Source organism: Mustela nivalis, assembly GCF_964662115.1.
Source record: "Mustela nivalis genome assembly, chromosome: 5".
In the NCBI taxonomy this organism is placed as follows: domain Eukaryota; kingdom Metazoa; phylum Chordata; class Mammalia; order Carnivora; family Mustelidae; genus Mustela; species Mustela nivalis.
The window spans coordinates 146,543,786-146,563,770 of NC_139024.1; the positions used below are offsets into that span (position 1 = coordinate 146,543,786).

General features: G+C 48.1%; 1 protein-coding gene and 1 long non-coding RNA gene across 4 annotated transcripts in view; one reads left to right on the forward strand and one right to left on the reverse strand.

Annotated features, from left to right (window-relative positions):
* The window catches only part of DTNBP1 (dystrobrevin binding protein 1), a 131,193-nt gene that overhangs the window by 25,703 nt on the left and 85,505 nt on the right, over positions 1 to 19,985 (reverse strand). The window lies entirely within an intron of this gene.
* LOC309865469 lies at positions 1,885 to 4,419 on the forward strand. Of its 2 annotated transcripts, none has more exons than XR_014312113.1 (3): positions 1,885 to 2,079; positions 3,024 to 3,341; positions 4,206 to 4,419. It is a non-coding gene; the product is annotated as an uncharacterized lncRNA (long non-coding RNA). The 2 variants fall into 2 exon arrangements; XR_014312114.1 differs by having other exon boundaries at positions 4,263 to 4,419.

Consider the following 19,985-nt stretch of genomic DNA (forward strand, 5'->3'; position numbering starts at 1 on the left):
AGTAATATTTGAAACAATCACCTTTAGAGATGTTTTTACTTACACTGTCCCAAAATTCAAATTATGTATTTGAAAAATTACACTCAAGAATAATAGTTTCAAACCTTTTCAAGTATAAAAGCAGGTGGACTTTTCCAGACAATTTACTAAGAAAATATATTACAGCAAATCTATTAAGAATTCAGGAGCAGGGGTGCCTGGGTGGCTCAGTGGGTTAAAGCCTCTGCCTTCAGCTCAGGTCATGATCTCAGGATCAAGCCCTGCATCAGGCTCTCTGCTCAGCAGGGAGCCTGCTTCCTCCTCCCTCTCTGTCTGCCTCTCTGCCTACTTGTGATTTCTGTCAAATAAAATCTTTAAAAAGAAAAAAAAAACCGAATTCAGTAGCATTTTCTTTTTTTGAGAAAGCATGTAGGTGTGTGCAGGAGTGGGGGAGGGGTGGAGGGAGAGAGAGACTCTTAAGCAGCCTCCCTGCTGAGTGTGGAGCCTGATGCGGGCCTCGATCTCACGACCCTGAGATCATGACCTGAGCCAAAATCAAGAGTCCGACACTTTTTGGCTCATGACCTGAGCCAAAATCAAGAGTCCGACACTTACTATTACTTACTATTACTGCGTATTCATCAGTGATATTCAACTGAGCCACCCAGGCGCTCCTCAGTACTAGCACTTTTAAAATGACTGAATATTTCCCACAACATTTACACGCACCGGAAACGAACACTGCGTGTATTTGCCATATAAAACATTTATCACATGGGACACAAAACTCAATGTGCTTCTGGAGGCAAGGGCCTCTCATTATAAATGTTCTCAAGCCACAAGTTGGAAATGTCAGCCTCTAAAAGGTTCGCAACAGTCAAATCTCAGAATGCCTGAAAGCTGATCATATCTGTTGGAAATGTAATTATTTCCAGAAAAATATTTTAGAAATGGGGATTTATCACTTTCGGTTGCAAGCTGTTGAAAACTCACAAGCAGGTGACTTATGAATAAATTAGTATTATAAATGGCAGCCATAAGCCCTCGCGGCCAGCTAATAAGACGGCGATGAGAGATGGGTTGCGGGCTTCCCGGGAAGGCTGGTGGGGCAGCTGGCGGGGATGGCAGGAGATGGCCCCCGAGCAGAGCCTTGAGTCCTGAAGCAGAGGAAGAAGATGCCCGAGGAAGGGACCAGCGGGGAAGCTGCCGACACGTGGGGGTGGCCTGCTGAATAGTCAGCTTTTTCTCACTTCCCTTAGTGCTCCTTCCTGAAATTTCCCCAATTGGAGATTTGCATGTTTTTATATGCCTCTTCTAAGTCAGCAGAATATGGTGTTTGGGAGCTTTGAGAAGATCCGGACACTGAAAAGTGAACAGAAATGAGGTCTGCCACGCTTGCTTCCTCCCCACCACTTCTCTGATCAACTGGGGTTTGACGGGGAGACACGGGCAGGGAGACACGGACGGGGAGACACGGGCAGGGAGACAGACGAGTCTGAAGAAAGGAGGAGCGGGCGGGGAGCGGGCCGCCACGGTGGGGGCCGTGGTAGGGACTTCTAGCCACGAAGGCTTTAATGCCTGGTAGAAAGAGGAACCAGAAAATGAGAGAGACAAGTAGGAAATGTCAGGGGTGCGTACTCTTGATTGGAAATGGGGTTCAGAGAGAATTTTGAGAATTTCTGAAGTTTGCCACTTTGGCACGGAGATTACTTTGAGCTGAAGGCAGCTGAGAAACAGCAGGTGCAAAGGGAAAGAAAGCTCTTTAACCTTCCCCTTTCTGTCTAAATGTGACATGTGAAGTGTTTCCCTCTCACATAACCAGGAAGAGGAAGGGGAGTCTTTTTTTAAGATTTTATTTATTTATTTGACAGAGAGAGAGAGATCACAAGCAGGCAGAGAGGCATGCGGGGGGAAGCAGGCTCCCCGCGGAGCAGAGAGCCCGATACGGGACTCGATCCCAGGACCCTGAGATCGTGACCTGAGCCAAAGGCAGAGGCTTAACCCACTGAGCCACCCAGGCGCTCGGAAGGGGAGTCCTAATCCCCGGGGATGACTCGCCATCAGAGACGGCACCGACTCGCCTCTGTGTGGTGAACCTTAGTAAGTAACCGTCACCTGCCACTGGGTCCCCCCATCTATGGACCTTCCTGTAATTTACCACCCCAGGCGCCTAACTCTCCCTCTTTGTCTGGGTCTTTTCTGGTTATCACCCTCTGCTCGGACAGGCTATAAGCCTGCGGGTATGACTCTGGCCTCTGGGTCTTCCCTTCTTTTCTAGGAGGGCCTCTGTGTGCATCTAAAAATTAAAATGTGAACATGCAAGTAAAATTTGTACGCCTTTTCTCCTATTAAACTGTCTTTTGTCCGTTTATTTCCGAGGGCCCTAAGCACTAGACTTAAGAGGCAGAGAAGAAAGTTCTTCATGTTACACTTTCAGCTCGGCAGCCTTAGTGCCGATGACGGATCAGCAAAAGTCAGATGAACGAAAGGGTCACAATCACAAAATGCCAAATGTCCGGGGGCCGGGAACACCAGCTGTACCAGCTGATCTCGGCGGCAGGCTTTCAACTGCTGGCTTGACCGCAGAGCGGCCTGAGGCGAGCACAGCAGGCCAGATGTTCAGGAGGCAGTGAGGCAGGAGAGAAACAGCCACAGCAGCTCAGGGAACGAGGCGCGGCTGCCAGGAAACAAGAGCAAGACCCCAGAAGGGCTGACAACAAGCAAGCATCCTCTTCGGGGCTAAACGTGGGGGGTGGGGGGGGGAGTGGCTACCAGAGCTCTCGGGCTGGCAATGGACCATGACATCAGACAGGTCGATACAGTCAGTGCGTACTCAGAAATACCTGGGCTTAACAGGATGCACGGTGACACAAAAAGGCCATTACCCGGGGACTAGGGGAGGGTTGGCTGAGAAATCTGGGAAGGCTTAAAAACAGCGTTCTTCAAAAATACCAAATCACCTCCAAATGATCAACAAAATGCGGCTTCTGAATCACTTCCCGAAATTCCTATTTACAAAATGAAGCAATAAATCTTTCCTTTAGGGTAACAACAATGCAAAGTCGGCAGAGACCGAGGGAGGCCTGAGAGTTTACTCAGAACAGCATTAACCTGGAGGCTCTCCATCCAGTCAACACACGCAAGAGACTATGGGAACTCCCTTGTCCGTACTCAGCTAAAATGACAGCAGTTCATACACAAGATTATTTTGTTGTGAGGAGAGTATAACATCAACGGCGCTAACAATCCTAAAACAGGATTCAGTGTTATGAAAACTGTGATGTGACCCTGTCCTTTTCACGAATGATCCAGAAAATGTCAACACTCCCTAGAATGAAGGCCTGCCCGCACAATCCAATGAGGTAGTTTTGGAATGTTGGTGAGGTCAGGCGCTGACCACCAAGAAAGAATTCTTGATTCATCTTAGGTGCAAAACGGTGGTTTTCTTAAACCCCGGAGACAGGACCCATGGGCAGAAAGACGTGCACTGGGGTTGTCAGAGGTGGCTGATTATTTACCTTCAAGTTGGGAGGGGGTTAAGGACAGAACAAACCTCCCAGGTAGTTTGGAAGCAAGGTTTCCAGGATCCGGAGGGGGCCAGCTATTGTAAGGAAAAGGTCATTTATTACTGTTTAGTAAAAACTCCATCATGAGACTCTTGAGATGTGTATTGGTGGGTCATATGCTTGGGGGACGGCTGCCAACAGGTATCTTGGAGGGGGCAGAGATAAACGGAGCTTCCAAAGGAATTTCTGTATGTTTAAAGTAGACTCACAGGATCCCGAGGGCAGAGGGGGCGGGTTAAGATTGCCTTTTGCCCTCAGCAAAGAGTCAACGTCAAGGCAGCTGAGTTCCCAGAGGAAGGTCACACTCTGCCTGTTTCAAGGACTTGTCAGTGCGCTCTAAGTAGTAAGAAACTTTAATAATTTTTCTTCTGCCTTTGTTTTTCACATTACCAACCCACAGGAATAGGTTGTTTTTGTGGGGGGTATTCCGTGGTCTTCCACTGCGCCAGGTGCAAAGCGGGAACTCAACAGTGATCATGAAATGAGTGAACAGACGACTCCTTACGAGACGAGAGAGAGAGAGAGAGAGAGAGAGAGAGAGAGAGAGAGAAGGCGCGGCCTTCAGGAAACACCCACTCGAGAGAAAGGTTTATTAGTCTAAGCCAACACACAATTACTTTCATTTCATCACTGTCTCTTTTTGTATATACTCGTAAGCAGGAGAGAAAAAACACACCAACAAAAAAGGTTCCCCACGTATGTCATTTTATGAAAAAGTCTGCCTACAGATCTCGTGAAGCAAGCTGAGTTTCTTCTGGGAGACGAACACAGCGGGGACCCTTCTCTTCCACCCGCCCTTTAAGGAGGCTGGTGTATAAACTACGGCCCTGGGTAATGAGACAAGATTTTAAAGCACTTAAAGAAAACACAAACATCCCACCGTGCGAGGATGACACGCGATGCAACATACACACGGCTCTGACCTCAGGGGAGCTGCCGGCGCACAGCGCTGCAGAGAGGTGACCTGATCAGCATTTGGGGTAAACAGTCTCAGGACTTTGAACTTCCTTTATCCATTGTCCCCGTCTGCACTCGACCAACTCTGTTTACTCTTCACGCAGGAGGCAATTCATGACAAGGCTCTTGACGACAAACAAGCTTTCTGGTTTGGGCTCAGCTTTACTATTTCATAAACTTACTTACAAAAACCCATGTGGGGGGGCGCCTGGGTGGCTCATGGGTTAAGCCTCTGCCTTTGGCTTGGGTCATGATCTGGGGTCCTGAGATCGAGCCCCAGATCAGGCTCTCTTTTCAGCGGGGAGCCTGCTTCCCCCTCTCTCTCTGCCTGCCTCTCTGCCTACTTGTGATTTCTCTCGCTCTCTCTCTTTCTCTCTGTCAAATAAATAAATAAATAAAATCTTAAAAAAACAAAACAAAACACAACCTATGTGGGTTCCTTCAGAAAACGCCCATCGGTACGAGAGTTGATTTCTTCTTTTTCATTCCTCTCACTTCCTGTCCTAACCCTAACATCTTTCCTTTGGGATTATGGGTATGCCATGAGACACGAAATATTTCCCAATTTACTAGAATCGCCTGACACTCAAAATTTACCTGCCATTTACCATTTTGGACATTACAAAGTAAGATGACCCAGCAAAGGGATTTCAACACCACGTTCTATTTCCTTTCCTTAGAGCGGGCGTTTCATTACCTGTATTTCTCTGTAACTCCAAGAAAAACCTTTCTCTCTGTTTACTTCAGAAAACTATAAAAAGGGCAATATGTTCTCTGGTATCCGTTTCGCAGACAGAGTAGGAAACACTTAGTAAAAAGAATACATTTTAGTTTTCTGAGTAAGACACTTCTCACCCTTGGCCTAGAAATCCCAGCGCGCTCTGTCGTATTTTGAAGGATAAAATGAATTAGATTTACTGTAATCCCTTTGAGAAATAGTAATTTGCTTCTATTAGTTCACTGAGTCAATCAGAGGACACTCATGGAAAAGCACAGAAAAGATTCTTCCACGTTTTGTGTTTCAAAACTAAAATAAAAGCTCAGTGTTTAAACTGGATACTGCAGTCCTTGAAAATGTCTTGCAGTCATCTTATGTTGAATTAGTGGATCACAACCTCACAGTTTGTGCTGCCTTCATGGTTCTCTTGTATTCATCGGACTCAGTGACATTTCCCCCATGACTGCCTGAATTAAGAGAACAGGTGGGTCAGTCCTATGCTACCAGGACCCCAAATTAGGAGCCACACTTACCCAAAGATGTTCCTTCCCCCAACAAGAGGACTTGCTGTTCTTGTGTTCTGTGTGTGTAGCGGAGTGGTGAGAGTTGTATGTACTTTTTTTTTAAATGAATGGATGCATGAATGAATAAGTAACTTGCTTTCAATTTTTTTTTTTAAAGATTTTATTTATTTGACAGATCACAAGCAGGCAGAGAGGCAGGCAGAGAGAGAGGAGGAAGCAGGCTCCCCGCTGAGCAGAGAGCCTGATGCGGGGCTCGATCCCAGAACCCTGGGACCATGACCCAAGCCGAAGGCAGAGGCTTTAACCCACTGAGCCACCCAGGCGCCCCACTTGCTTTCAATTTTCCCCAAAATCTTAGGAAGAAAGAAAGCAGTGAAGGTGTTTAAACGAAATTGCTGGGTGCAAATTCTATCTCCTGGAAAAAGAAAAACCCAATGAACACAACCAAAAGTACGTGTGTGCAAGGGAAGGGAGTGCAGCCCTGGGCACTGTCTCACTCCCCCTTACTAGAGCCTCCTGAACTCAAGGCAGGCTCTCAAACACCAGGGGGCGCTCTCTGGTTTCACAAGCCCATGGGGTCAGAGCTGTCATTAGGTCTCACTAACCGGGAAACAAGAGTCCCCAAGCTGGTCAGTCCAAATCCACACTGGCCGCCTTCCCAATCCATTTCCACACAGCAGCCAGAGGGACTGTCCTACAAAGCAAATCTGATCATGTCACGCCCTCTCTGGCCCAACAGCTCCTGGGAGTAGGAACACTGAAAAGCTCAAAGCTGAACAAAAATCAAAATGGCTGCACTAATGCTACAGCAGAATTTCATTTTAAGATTTTATTCATTTATATGAGAGACAGAGAGAGAGAGAGAGAGAGAGAGAGCACGAGAAGGGAGGGTCAGAGGGAGAAGCAGACTCCCCGCTGAGCAGAGAGCCTGATGCAGGACTCGATCCCAGGAGACCAGGATCATGACCTGAGCCAAAGGCAGTCACTTAACCAACTGAGCCACCCAGGCGCCCAAAATTTCATTTTCAAGTAACCTTTTCCCTCTCTTCCACAAACCTCCCTCCCTTCTTCTTAGCCTTTTGTTTCAAGAACCTCGTGTCACCTTACAGACATGACAAAGGCGGCTGGTAGATGAACACAATTCCTGTCAAATCTGGCTAGCTCCTGTATTTCCCTAGCAAACCCTGCAGTGCCTTCCTTCGGGAGGGCCTGCAGTTTCTGAAGGCCATAACCTGCCACAGACGCCTCTGCCTGGCAAAGCAATAAAGCTCCGGTTCCTCTTCATCCCAGACTCGTCTCCCGAGTTCTATTCTGGCTCTGAAGCAGGAAGGTCGGTTTTCTGCAACAGGAGGACCGCCCCGCGGGCCCTGCAGAATCCCATCAGCTCTCCAGTCAGGCACCACCACACTCACTGCGCCCAGCACTCAGGGCCGCCTTCTACCTCATCGAACCCAACACGATCCCAACAGCCTTGGCTGCGCACCTGCTGTTTCCCCGAGTGGGAATCTCTTCCTGCCCCCTTGCCTCCTACCTGGCTTTCAGATCTCAGCTTAAGTACCACTTCCCCACAGAAGAACTCTGTGACCTCCAAGATTAAGTGACACCAAACCTGTTAGAAAAACGTGTAGGGGGGCGCCTGGGTGGCTCAGTGGGTTAAGCCGCTACCTTCGGCTCGGGTCATGATCTCGGGGTCCTGGGATCGAGTCCCGCATCGGGCTCTCTGCTCAGCGGGGAGCCTGCTTCCTCCTCTCTGCCTGCCTCTCTGTCTGCTTGTGATCTTTCTCTGTCAAATAAATAAATAAAATCTTTAAAAAAAAAAAAAAAAAAAAGAAAACCGTGTAGGGAACTTGCCTAACTTCGGGTTAGGCAAAAGGTGCTTGAAGACGGTAGCAAAAGTAGAATTCATTACAATTTATTTTTGTTCAAATGGACTTCATCAAAATTAAAAACTTTGTGTGTTTCAAAATAGATAATTAAGAAAATGAAAAACTAAAAACTGCAAGAAAATACTGGCAAATCGTCTATGCAATAATGAACCTGTATCCAAAATATATAAAGAACTCTTTTAACTCAATAAGACAGCCCAGCTAAGAAATGGGCGAGACATTGCCATAGTCATTTGACTGGAGAAGATACAGGAATGGCTCATAAACACATAAAATGATGCTCTACATCATCGGTCAGTGGAGAAGTCCCAGTCAGAATCACAGGAGAGACCACTGCACCCCCGCCACGATAGCTCTGTTCTAAAGGACGACCGGAAGCGCTGGCAAGGATGGAGGAAAACTGGGGGGTGGGGTTTGGAGGGGAGGAGGGCTGGGGGAGGGTCAAAGGAGAAAACCACTATGGAATACAACTCAGCGGTTGCTTTAAAATGTGAAACGGAAACTTATCATACCACTCAGCCATTCCACTCCGAGGACTCAGCCTTCCCAAGAGAAGTGAAAAGCTATATCCGCATGAACACTTGCACGTGGATGTTTGCGGCGATATTATTCCTAACGGCCCCAAACTGAAAACAATCCAGCTGTCTTTCCACTGGGGAACGGATCGGCAAAAAGGCGCTGTTTTCCTATGACGGAATACGGTTCAGCAACGAAAGGAACCAAGCACTGAGAGGAGCTACCACATGCATGAAACGCAGGGACATTCTGCTGAGTGAGAGGGACTCAGCCCAGAAGGCCCTGCTTCCTGTCCTCATTCCACGTTAGGGACTGTCCGTAAAGACACAGAAAGCTGGTGTGGCTATCTGAGCTGGGGGCTGGCGCTGACGGCACATGGGCAGAAAGGGATCTCTTGGGGCTGATGGGAATATCCTAAAACTGGACGCAGTGATTGATGCGGGGAACACAGGCAGAAGGAAATGTAGACAAAAGTAAGTATCTTTATAACCTGCAGCCCACTGACAAATGTGTGTGGCAGGCGGAGTGTGACAGCCTTGTGGAAACTTCCAACTGTCTTAAGGGAAAAACAACCTTTGCTTATCAACAGCCAGGCCTCCGGGGACCTGTCAGTCTCCTCGAACAGATGAAAGCCCTCTCGGCACTTCCCTTTGTCTTTTCCTCCCCCAAGGCCACAGCAGATCACCAGCCACCTCTCACAGCCCCAGTGCAGCTCTCTCCGCCCAGCGGTCCTGGCCCCCTGCTTCAATGACATCGCCTTTTTGCACAAAAGTCATGTCAAGAGTTCTTTCTGGGCCGTCAGCTCCAGACTCCACGTTCCCTTCCATCAGGGATGGCTGCACAGCTCTGTAAACTTATTAAAAATTGATATACTTAGGGCGCCTGGGTGGCTCAGTGGGTAAAGCCGCTGCCTTCGGCTCAGGTCATGATCTCAGGGTCCTGGGATCGAGTCCCGCATCGGGCTCTCTGCTCAGCAGGGAGCCTGCTTCCTTCTCTCTCTCTGCCTGCCTCTCTGCCTACTTGTGATCTCTCTCTGTCAAAAAAAAAAAAAAAAAAATCTTAAAAAGGGGCGCCTGGGTGGTTCAGTGGGTTAAAGCCTCTGCTTTCGGCTCAGGTCATGATCCCAGGATCCTGGGATCGAGCCCCGCATCGGGCTCTCTGCTCAGCAGGGAGCCTGCTTCCTCCTCTCTCTCTGCCTGCCTCTCTGCCTACTTGTGATCTCTGTCTGTCAAATAAATAAATAAAAATCTTTAAAAAATAAATAAATAAAAATAAAAATTGATATACTTGAAATGAGCAAATTTTATGATGTATAAATTACCCCTCACCATAGCTGTTAAAAAAACAACAACAAGAAGACCTCATGTGAACGTGTGGCTCTCTGTAGCACTTAAGGTCCCGTCCGGCGTCCTGGGCACTCAGACGAGAAACAGAGGCCTCTCAAGCACTTTGCTTCTTTTATAAGATGCAGCCTTACACGGTGGAGAGAGAGCACAGGCTCAGGAGTCTAGAAGATAATGTTCAAACACTGCTTCACCACCTCCTTGCTGGGTAGTTTTGAGAAGTTACTTAAAATCTCTTAAATTCAATACAATAGGGACACGCTACTAGGGTTGCCGTGAGGACTAACAACGATGTGGCTACCACATGGCTTCCGTCCCCCTCATTCCCCTGAAGACGCTCTTCTCAAGGTCATTGAGAGTCTACATGTTTGTTGCCAGTTCCTAAGGACATAGATGAGCCCCCATATTTCTGTGAAGATGACAAAGCTCGGGTCTCTCTCTAATGCCTAATTATTCCCAACTCTCTCAATTTTGCTTCCAAAATATCTCCTGAGTCCATTTTTATCTCTATCACAATGGCCTCCATCCAGAGTCCCATTCCCTATGGCACCTTCTACCCGACCTCTCCCCCATCTGTTCTCCACACAGCGAATGAGAAACCAACAGTCCCTTTCCCACACAGCCAACTAGAGTGATCTGTCCGAGTTAACAAATCAATGTTACCCCCTCCCATACACTACTTAAAATCTTTTATTGCCTTCCATTTATTTAAAAAAAAAAAAAGGAAACTGCGGGCCCCAAATGGTGTCATTTAGATTGAGTTTCCAAATAGGAGCTTCATACCCAATCTAACTGCAGTGTCAACCTCCCCCAGAAATGCGGCCTTAGCTGGTCGCTCAAGCATTTTCTGGTCAGCACCAATGAAGTCATCTGTTAAGTGAGCCCTCTCCATCCGCCAAGGAAAGATGATGTTCTCTGTGTAAGATCTCCTGCCCTTTTCCCTGAAGAGGAAAGTGACCTTGCTGGGAACAATCCTTCCTTTTCTTTTGCTAATAACTTCGGTGCCCTCTTGTAAAAATCTTCCAATTTCTCCAACTCCTCAGAGTTCCTCCCCCAGGAGCCCAACTCCTGAATCGCTTAACAACACCAGACTTGGTTGAATTTTAGTTCTGTAACAACAGGTAGACCTACTCATTGGTAGACCGCCTGGCATACAGTGGGCAAGCAACAACGAACCGTGCTCCCTTCTGTTGAGGTTTACAAAATGAAAGCACGGCTCCCCCAAAGTCTTCCAGGCTCCTTGCCCAACCACCCCAAGATGACGTGGAGGCTCCCTTCTGTTCCAACTACGCCCAGCTGTGCTCTTAATAAAGTGACTACCTCACTGTATTTTTCTATCTCTTCCTGCTAACGGCAGCCGCTTGAAAGTAATAATCTTTTCCACTTTGCATTCCTAACACTTAACGAAGGCAAACACAAATCTTTGTTGAATCGACAAATACTTATGGCAAAAATTCATTTTTAAAGACCTCGGGTAGGTCATACCAGTATGCAAATGGGCCAAGTTTCACGTTAAGGTTTTAAATAGACAGTTAGTTAGAAACAGAAAGCCAAACCACCTATGTCATCTTCCAAGACCCTGCTTTTACTTTCCATCAAATACACTTACAACAACACATATATAATCCAAAACTGAATAATTAAACCCTTAATTTAAAAAAATCTGAAAATAAAACCTACCTGGCTATACTGTGCCCACGGGTTCATCAAACCACACATTTTAGCATTGTGATCTACTCAGGCCTAGAGACGGACTGAATCAATTCCTTAATTACTAAACTGAAATTTTTGAAATAAACTAAAAATCTGAAATTGATACAAAAGGAGCTGAACAAAGTAAGCGCCCCCCCCCACACACACTCACACCAGAAGATTCTCCCACGAAAACAGACTTCATCATTTCAAATAAAGACCCAATGAACAATCTAGGATTTAAATCACTGGTCTGCCAAAAATGGATTCTAGTCAAAGAGGTATCGTGATGTGCAGGCTGCTCTCTTTGGGCAATTCAGGGGTTTTTATGTGACATACCGCACACACTGGTAGCCAAGATGCCCCTTCCCCCCAGGGCCTCCCCATCCTGCTGGCATTATACACGAGCTGCTCAGCAGCTCTGCGGCAGGACCAGAAGCCCACAGACAAGAAGGCTGCAGCGCTGGTGAGACCACACGTTTAACACAATCCTGCAAAACTTGCTGACCTGACTACAACAGCCACGTGACTTCTCTGCCACTTCAAGTGAGCACGCCCACTTGGGGCTGCTTTTCCCTTCCCGCAACCTTCAAAAGGCTGCCCTAGTCCCGGCCTGATGACTCGGTTTGGTTTCCATCCTGTACTCGCCCAGGAAGACTCCACGGAACGCTGAGGTCAGGATAAAATCACGTTAGCGGAAACAAACTAAACTAAAAGGCATCTGTTAAAAAGAATCAGTTCAACCTACGTGTGGCTCCAGAGGCTCACCCCGCGAAGGCGGACGAGAGATGTTACGACCTGTCGGTTCTGCAAAGACAAGCATGTGCTGGGCCGCACGTCACAGTGGAACCCATGACCACAACCCCGAGCCACAAGCGCGATTCGACCGGAATTTTTATGGGATGTGCAGGGCCTGCTTTCAGAAAGCTGTCAGAGAAACAGCAGGAAGGGCTCTGCTCCTGAGCCTCTGCTCAGGGCCCGAGGGAACAGGAGGAGGAGAAGAAATAGGAAGGCGAAAAGCACTGTCATTCTGCAGCTTGTGTGTGAGGACAGTGAGCGGACGCCGCGCGCTGCGCCCTGGCTTGATGCCCGCGAACGTCTGACTTTCTGAGCCAGGCCCAGAAGCCTCACCTTCCAGGCTAGGGTCTTCCCTGGCTCATCAAAAGTTAAATTCTTTTCTTTTCTTGCAGACCCGAGACCTGCCAGCTCTGCTTGTAAACACTTTACTTTCTTCTTTTCTATTACTCAGAAAAGCTTCATTTTTTAAATTTATGTTTCTGACTCTCCGCTGGCGCCGACAACCCTTTCTCAGCAATTCCCTGCCCCATAAGGCAGGCGGGCCTGACCCCGTCACAGGCACAGGTGGCCCACATGGAGCAGGTGTCCTCGGAAGAACCTCAGGCTGGTGGCACAAGGCCTGCGAGGCTCGCGGAGGCTGGGCCACGTGACCCGTCCGGGGGTGTCCCAGCCTTCTCGGCAGGAAGCGGGCTGTGCTATGAGCAGAGGCCTGGGGCCACGCAGATTGGGCCCAGGCAGCCCCTGCAGGCCGGCCTCGGTCGGCAGAGCCTCTGGACCCCATCCCGAGAGCAACACTTTCCTTGGTGAAGTCACGGCTTTGTTCTTTCAGGAGAGCTTTCAGTAAGCCAACGACACTCGTGCCTTTTTGTAGATTTCCATGCTAAGGAGGTCAAAGTTTCTGATTGGAGCGTGACCTAGGGCAGTCTGCTGACTGTATGCCAGACGATAATGAAGGGGAGCGGAAAATGCCACCCCGAAACGTGCCACTTTGGGATGTGGGTTGTTTTGAGCTGAAGGCCATCAAGACCCAGCAGACTCAGGAAAAACTCTGACTTGTTCCTTCCCTAAGAGAATTTAGATGGGGTGGGGGGGTCTGGCCTAGGTAAGAGCTATCACCAGAGGTAATTTGTTTTTTACTTGAAAGATCCACCTGCATCTGGTTACTAAGCATCTGTCCTTTCATCTTCCTGGGACTCCTCCTGCCCTGTGCGGCCCCAGGCCCCTTTCCCACTCCTTAGCTCAGGACGGCACCCGAGCCTCAGCTGCCCGGCGGCCTATCTCGTGTTTTTATAGAGCTCCCATATTTACAAGATCACGTTTGTTTTTCTCCTGTAATCTGTCTTGTGTCACGTTACTAGATCGGCCAAAGAAGCTGGAAGGGAGGAAAGGCGAAGTTTCCACCAGTGTAAGATGAAAAACAAAGAGCAATTCAAAGCCACACATTTAGTAAGATAGAAACGACTGAACGAGGTCTTGCAGAAATACCACACACGGCTACCATCTGATTCACCCAAGCTAAGAAAACTAACGTTACAATCCCTTTCCATCTAAGGGTATTAAGGACTTACATTATTTTAGGTGTAATAATGGCACGGTGGGTATATTTAAAAATCTTATTGTTGAGCAGTACACACTGAACTACTTATAGAGGATGTGATATTTCATGGGATTTGCCTTTAAAACCGGAGGAGGGAACAGGCAGGGGGAGGGATGAGCCAAGACTGGCCACACGGCGGCTGCTGAAACTGGTGACGGGGACACGGCCTTCCACGGCGCTGTTCTCGTGCATGTTTGAAAACTTCTGTAACAGAAGGGGGAGGGGAAACACAGTAATTCTTTTAACTGCCTACTTGATCAAAGAAACGATTTCAGCTCGTCCCAGTTCTTATGTACGCAAAGAACTGTCAATCTAAACGACAAGACTGAAAAGGTGGATCACCTGCCACACTGAGCCTCACCGTAAAGACGGAAAATCCCGGAGCCTTCCTCTCGCTTCGTTTCACTGCAGCCACCGCTCCTGGGGTGCCAGCAGCCACGCAGACACTCGTACTGTCACACAGACAGGTGCACGGAATCCCACAGGTGTAGTGACAGCGAGTGCACGGACGTGCGACGCCCTCTCTCCGGGCGCCCCCCTCTGGGAGCCTGGGGTCTCCTACTTCTATACGATCCATCTCCCAACTGCCCTGCGCACTTGAAGATGGTAGATCCTCGGTCTTACCCATCTTTACATCCTCCGCTTAGACCGAACTAGTACAAAATAAACGCGTGAGGAAAGAATAAATCTGTAAATCTCCATATTCATACCTCATTCTTAAACCCGAAATGTTTTGGGATTTTTCATATTGTGATTTTAAGACATTTTTCCAAAAATTATTTTAATATCCTACTTTAATCTTACTGTTGAACGGGTGTTATTAAAGAGTTTCTGACACCAAAATCTGAGATCTGAACGTGAAGATGCGTTTGTGATAAATATAGCCGTTTAATATTTGCATGTGAACAACTGCCTCAGAGAACTTCACCGCTGTTTTCGTCAAAGAAAGAGCCGATGGCTGATCACAAATGAAGAGTGAGGGCGCCATCGATAAGAATTAGAATTCGCGTGAATCCCTAATCACAAAGGGCTGACCAGTCATTCTGTATTTATTATATTGGCTGGCGCTACTATTATTTCATTTGCTCTCACAAAAGCCCAGCAAGGTAGGTACTACTGTGATCCTCATTTTATAGATAAGCAAATGCACTCAGCTAAAGTCGTACAGACCTTAGCTGTCCAAGACCTTACTTAGCTTGTCCAAGGACGTACAGACCCTTCAAACCCAGCCTGGGTGCTGATGTGCCAACACCCTCCTCCCACTCACTGTGGCAGACACTTGCCAACCTGCATTTACTATGTACTATGTGACCTAGGAAGGGTTGCACTTGATTTTTCTGTTGTTCTGGTTTATCTTTACGCCTCACAAGGCAGAGAACCCAAGTAAGGAGAAACAAGTCACTTAAGGCGTTGGCTTTGTCTCTGTAGTGACAGGAGCTAACCCTTACCTATGGCACTTGTGGGTAAACGCTGGGCACTGCTGCAAACCCTTTACACATATCGACCCAGTTAATCCTTACAGCAGTTCGAGGATGTGGGTCCTGTTACCATCTTTGCCTTAATGAAGAAAGGAAACTGAGGCTCAGCCAGGTTATACAACATACCCAGAGAGCAGATAAGCAAAGGTTGCCGCACTCCTGGCCTGGTCCAGATCCCAGGCTCTCACTTGCCTGCCCCCCTACCAACCACCTGTTACCCTACCCGACAGGCACACATATACCCGGGTTAACCTGAAAGGCACGGTTTAAGGATTAAGACTTGTATAGCCCTTACATAGGAGCAAAATTACTATTGCCCCCTACCCAGTTTTTCCCAGCCATATGTAGTCTGGTCTTTAATACCGTATTTAGGAAAATTAAAACGGTCAACATCAATTTACAAAAGTAGACACTGCTATTTTCCATCTTTATCATCACAAAGAAAACCTCATGCATGGTATACAGTAACAAAACTAAACCAAAGGCCATTTTATAAACTCGGGAATATGATTTATCCAATCAGTATAATTTCTGGGACTAGTCAACTCTAATAAGCTTATTATATAAATCATAGTAAAGAGTCAACTCTGGAAAAATTTTTTTTTTAAATCTTATTTATTATTTGAGAGAGAGAGAGAGAGAGAACGAGCCAGCAGAGGGAGTGGGAGAAACAGGCTCTCTAGTGAGCTGGGAGCCCAACCGTGGGGCTCGATCCCAGGACCCTGGGATCATGACCAGATACAAAGGCTGATGCTTAACTGATCGAGCCACCCAAGTGTGCACATACTCTGGAAAATTCTTAAAAATGAATAAAACCAGAAAGGTTGCTCTATAAATATTTTTTTTTCCTGCTGCATGCAGTTAATATAAATTTTTAGCATGATGTTAAAGCATAAAGGAGAGTCCCAGCACCTACTGCTAAAGGTCTTGGTCAGAAAGACAACAAATCCACATGGTTACGTATTTCAAAGGTACAAAGATACCTTGTTTCTTAGGCCCGCCTCTCTAGAATCTGAGCACATACACAAAACAAGAATCCCATGCAGATTCTCAGCATCATCCCAAATCTAAAAAAGCATTACGAGGAGAAAATGGATGACTTATTCCCTCCCTCCTTTCCTCAACACTGACTGAGGGGTCCCTGGGAGGTCAGTGCAGCAGCTGCTGGAGATGCCGGTACTAGGGGCCCCTCTAGTCATCTTTGCCCCCAGGCACTGCACAGAGTGGAGGAAACAACAAACACAGGTGTTTCCTAAATGAATCAAGAACATTTCAGCCAAGGGGGGGGGGGGTGTTGAAAGCATGAGGCAGCTATCAAGATTCTGAGACCCAAAGGGAAGACTCAGAGTACATCAAGCCATACAATTTGGGATGTCTTATATATATTCATTTCAGTCCACTCCAAGCATACGTTTTTCACCAAAAATTATTAGAAGTGAATCTACTGTCACTCTCCAATGCACATGGAAATAAACACGCTCCAGCAGCCAGAGCAGCAGCTGAACGTTCGAACATGTTTGTGGGGCAGGAGAAGGGTAATGAAGCGTCTCACCATTCAGAGGAAGAGTTACCTGGACATAATAAAATACAAACTTATCTATTAGTTGGTGGTGAGATCCTCTGATATTTCTCTCAAGCAGAAAGGAAGTGTCACCAAATTTCCAATATTACTCAATACAACCTTAAAAGAAGAGCGAGAGGGCTCTGATCTGAACAGAATGCTTTCCACCGTGGTATGATACGTACGAATTTTTCTGAACAGAGAACTGAAGACAGATTTATTGTATAAATATAATCACAATTTTCTGCTACATGTTCTCTGAATACAATGCACGTCATATTGCCAGGCCAGCACAATGGTCTGATTCCAGAAAATGCAATGTTTCTGCTGTTGGTTCTACACAGACCAAATTGCCATTTAAAGGCATATCTTCTTCTGGTTTACATGGAGACTTTTTTTTTTTTTTAAAGATTTTATTTATTTATTTGACAGAGAGAGAGATCACAAGTAGGCAGAGAGGCAGGCAGAGAGAGAAGCAGGCTCCCCGCTGAGCAGAGAGCCCGATGCGGAGCTCGATCCCAGGACCTTGAGATCATGACCTGAGCTGAAGGTAGAGGCTTTAATCCACTGAGCCACCCAGGTGCCCCTCATGGAGACTTTAGAAAAAAAAAAAAAAAAAACAACTTTCTTGTGCTGTTCCAGTGTTAAATTTAAATAAAGGTACATGGACACTGAAAAGAAATTTAAAAAAATAGTAAAATAAAATAAAGGTACACAGTAATATAAACCTTCTTACCATGGTTCTGGAAAAACGAAACACACGTGTTCTTCAGAGTATACTACAATACAGACTCCTCCAAGGGCACTCAGAGAAGAGGCTGCCCAGGAAGCAAGCGAAGAAGGAAGGAGAGATAGAAAAACCCACTCATCCCCTCCATGTTTGCCACAATCTCCATAATCACACGGGCAGGAGACCACATGTCGCTTTAGTGTCATGGTCCTATTTCCTATTAACTGGCGTTCTGGTATTCGGTCTCACACAGGCACAAAGAACAGAATCGGCAAAATTGGCCGCAAAAATGCCACTGCTAACAAGGTGCCCCCGGGAGAAGGAGAGGGAGAAGTCGCCACCAGCGCTGTGGGTGCTGCTGGCAAAAGAGCTTTCAGGAGGGCTTCAGTTTTCTTTTTGCACTTTAGTATAGATCGAGGAGAAAAACACTTCTCAAAACACCGACCGGCTCAAGATACACTCAGCAGGTGGCACACCTCCAAAGCCTTCCGCACGGCAAGCATTTCTGGCGACCCCATTTTGTTAGGCAAGCCCTGTAGGAGGCAGGCTTTGTGCTTCCTAGGAGAGTAGTTTTAAAACAAACAAAAAAAAATGGCTCTCAAGTCCTGTACAGAGCAAATAACGTGGGAACGTACCCCGGAAGCTTCAAAACAAGTCCCTTTGAACTTGGCTGAGTAACTAACACATGCGCAGGAGGCTTGCTTCACGGCACCTCTGCCCTCATGCTCCAAATTATTCCCCCGTCCTCCCCTGCAGACACAAATCGGGGGTTTGCCCCCCTCTCTTCCTTTCCGGACACTGAGAAGATCGTGTGCTCGCTTTCTCCCACCGCTTTCTCTATTGAACGCCTCCCGTTTCCACTAATTTTAACACTCCTGCTTGGGAGATCCTTCGCTGAGCCCAGACTTTGGTCACTCCTCCCGCCTGGACACAACATGTGCAGAAGTCAAATCAGCAGCGGCACCGGACCGAGGCGGACCCAACCTGCTGTGTGCCCGCCTTGCTGGACGCTTCTCTCTGCAGCTACGCCACAGGCAGCCTGTCTACCTCCTGCTTGCTTTCCTGGCCCGCATCCACTGGGCAAAACATCTCGGGATCTTCTGAAACAGGCCAACCTGGAACCAAAAGCCAACCACTCTGTCCTGTTTGCATGCACGGCTCCCCCCCCACCCCGGGCCGGGTTCAGCCACCTGCCGTATTTACTCACGGACAGGCCGGGATGCTGCGCTTACGGAGCTCCCAGTCTCCTGCAGAAAACCACAGTTCAATATAGATTAGATGAGGGGCAACTAGGGGAGCCACGGGAGCGGAAAGGGTGCCACCGAAGGGCACCTACCTAACCTGCTTTCAAGGAGGCCTTCCTAGAGGAGGTGGCAACTGAGCAGCCCTGAGAAATGAAGGGGTAACAGCCAGATGAGGAACGAGGGAGAAGAGAAGGATCCGGGGGGAAGAGCCTGACCAAAGGCTGAAGCAGGTGATGAAGTGTTTCTGGACTGTGATGAGCAGACACAGAGGCCACGTGAAGAAGCCAGAAGACGAGCACAGCTTTCAAGAAGAATTTCATCCTCCACGTTAAAGAGCTGTGTTCCTGGGCCTCAGGTTTTTTTAACACGTTGTAGGCAAGCTCAGTTGGGGCTGGGACAGTGTTAAGGTTACATGTTCACTTTCGCAATTAGTTTCTACTCGTGTCAAGGGACACGAATTTCCCACTTACAACAATGACTGTACCTTTAAAACACAACTTCCCAAAGAAAATTAGTGAACAACAGTATGGACTGGGCACGGGCAGGGCAGAGGCTGCAGCAGTGACGCTCACGTGACTGACGTGTGGGAGACCCGGCAGCTTGGCGACAGGGGCGGACGTGAAGGGTCAGGTGAGGGGCTCCGGCAATGTCTGGAGGACAGAGCTGAAAGGCGTCCCCGCCAGAAAGCAAGGAGGGAAGATGCTGTCACAGTTGTCCACTCAGCCCGTGACCATGGGGTCAGAGCCGTGCCCGACACTGTTGCAGACACTCGACCAGAGAAAAGCCAGATAAACGTACGTCAGGTTGGCACTTTGACCAAAACAATAACGATAACAACAACAACAATAATAATATGTCCTAAATAAAACAAAGCCAGGTAAAGGGAGAGAGAGGGCTGCGCGATTTAAGGGGAGGAGACCCTTGAGGAAGCAGCAGGAAGCCAGGGGCCGGGGGCTGCCTGGAGGCCGGGAGGCCGGAGGGGAGGAGTGGGAAGAGAAGGGGAGGAGAGGTCAGAGAGGGAGCCAGGTGCTGCGTGGGGAGGGCCTCGCCAGCCCAGAGAAGGGCTCAGATGGTACTGTCAGGGTGACAGGAAGCCAGGAGTGAGTCTTGGGCAAGGGGAGGTGACCCCCCCCCCCCATGGCTGGAAGGTGGGAGTGGAAGCAGGGTGGGGGGTGCGGGAGCCTGGACTCGAGGCTGCGGCGGAGGCAGGGAGAGGGGTCAGGTGCCGGGTCTAGAGCAGAGACAGAGCGGACTAGACTGGTGGGAACCGGGTGTGAGGTGCGACAGCGAGGGAAGAATCCAGCAGCATTTTCTGGCCGTGTCTGGCCTAGGTCCTGGGAGGGACGGCAGACCGGTTTCCTGACATGGGGGAGGCCGAGGGAGACGGGAGGCTGCA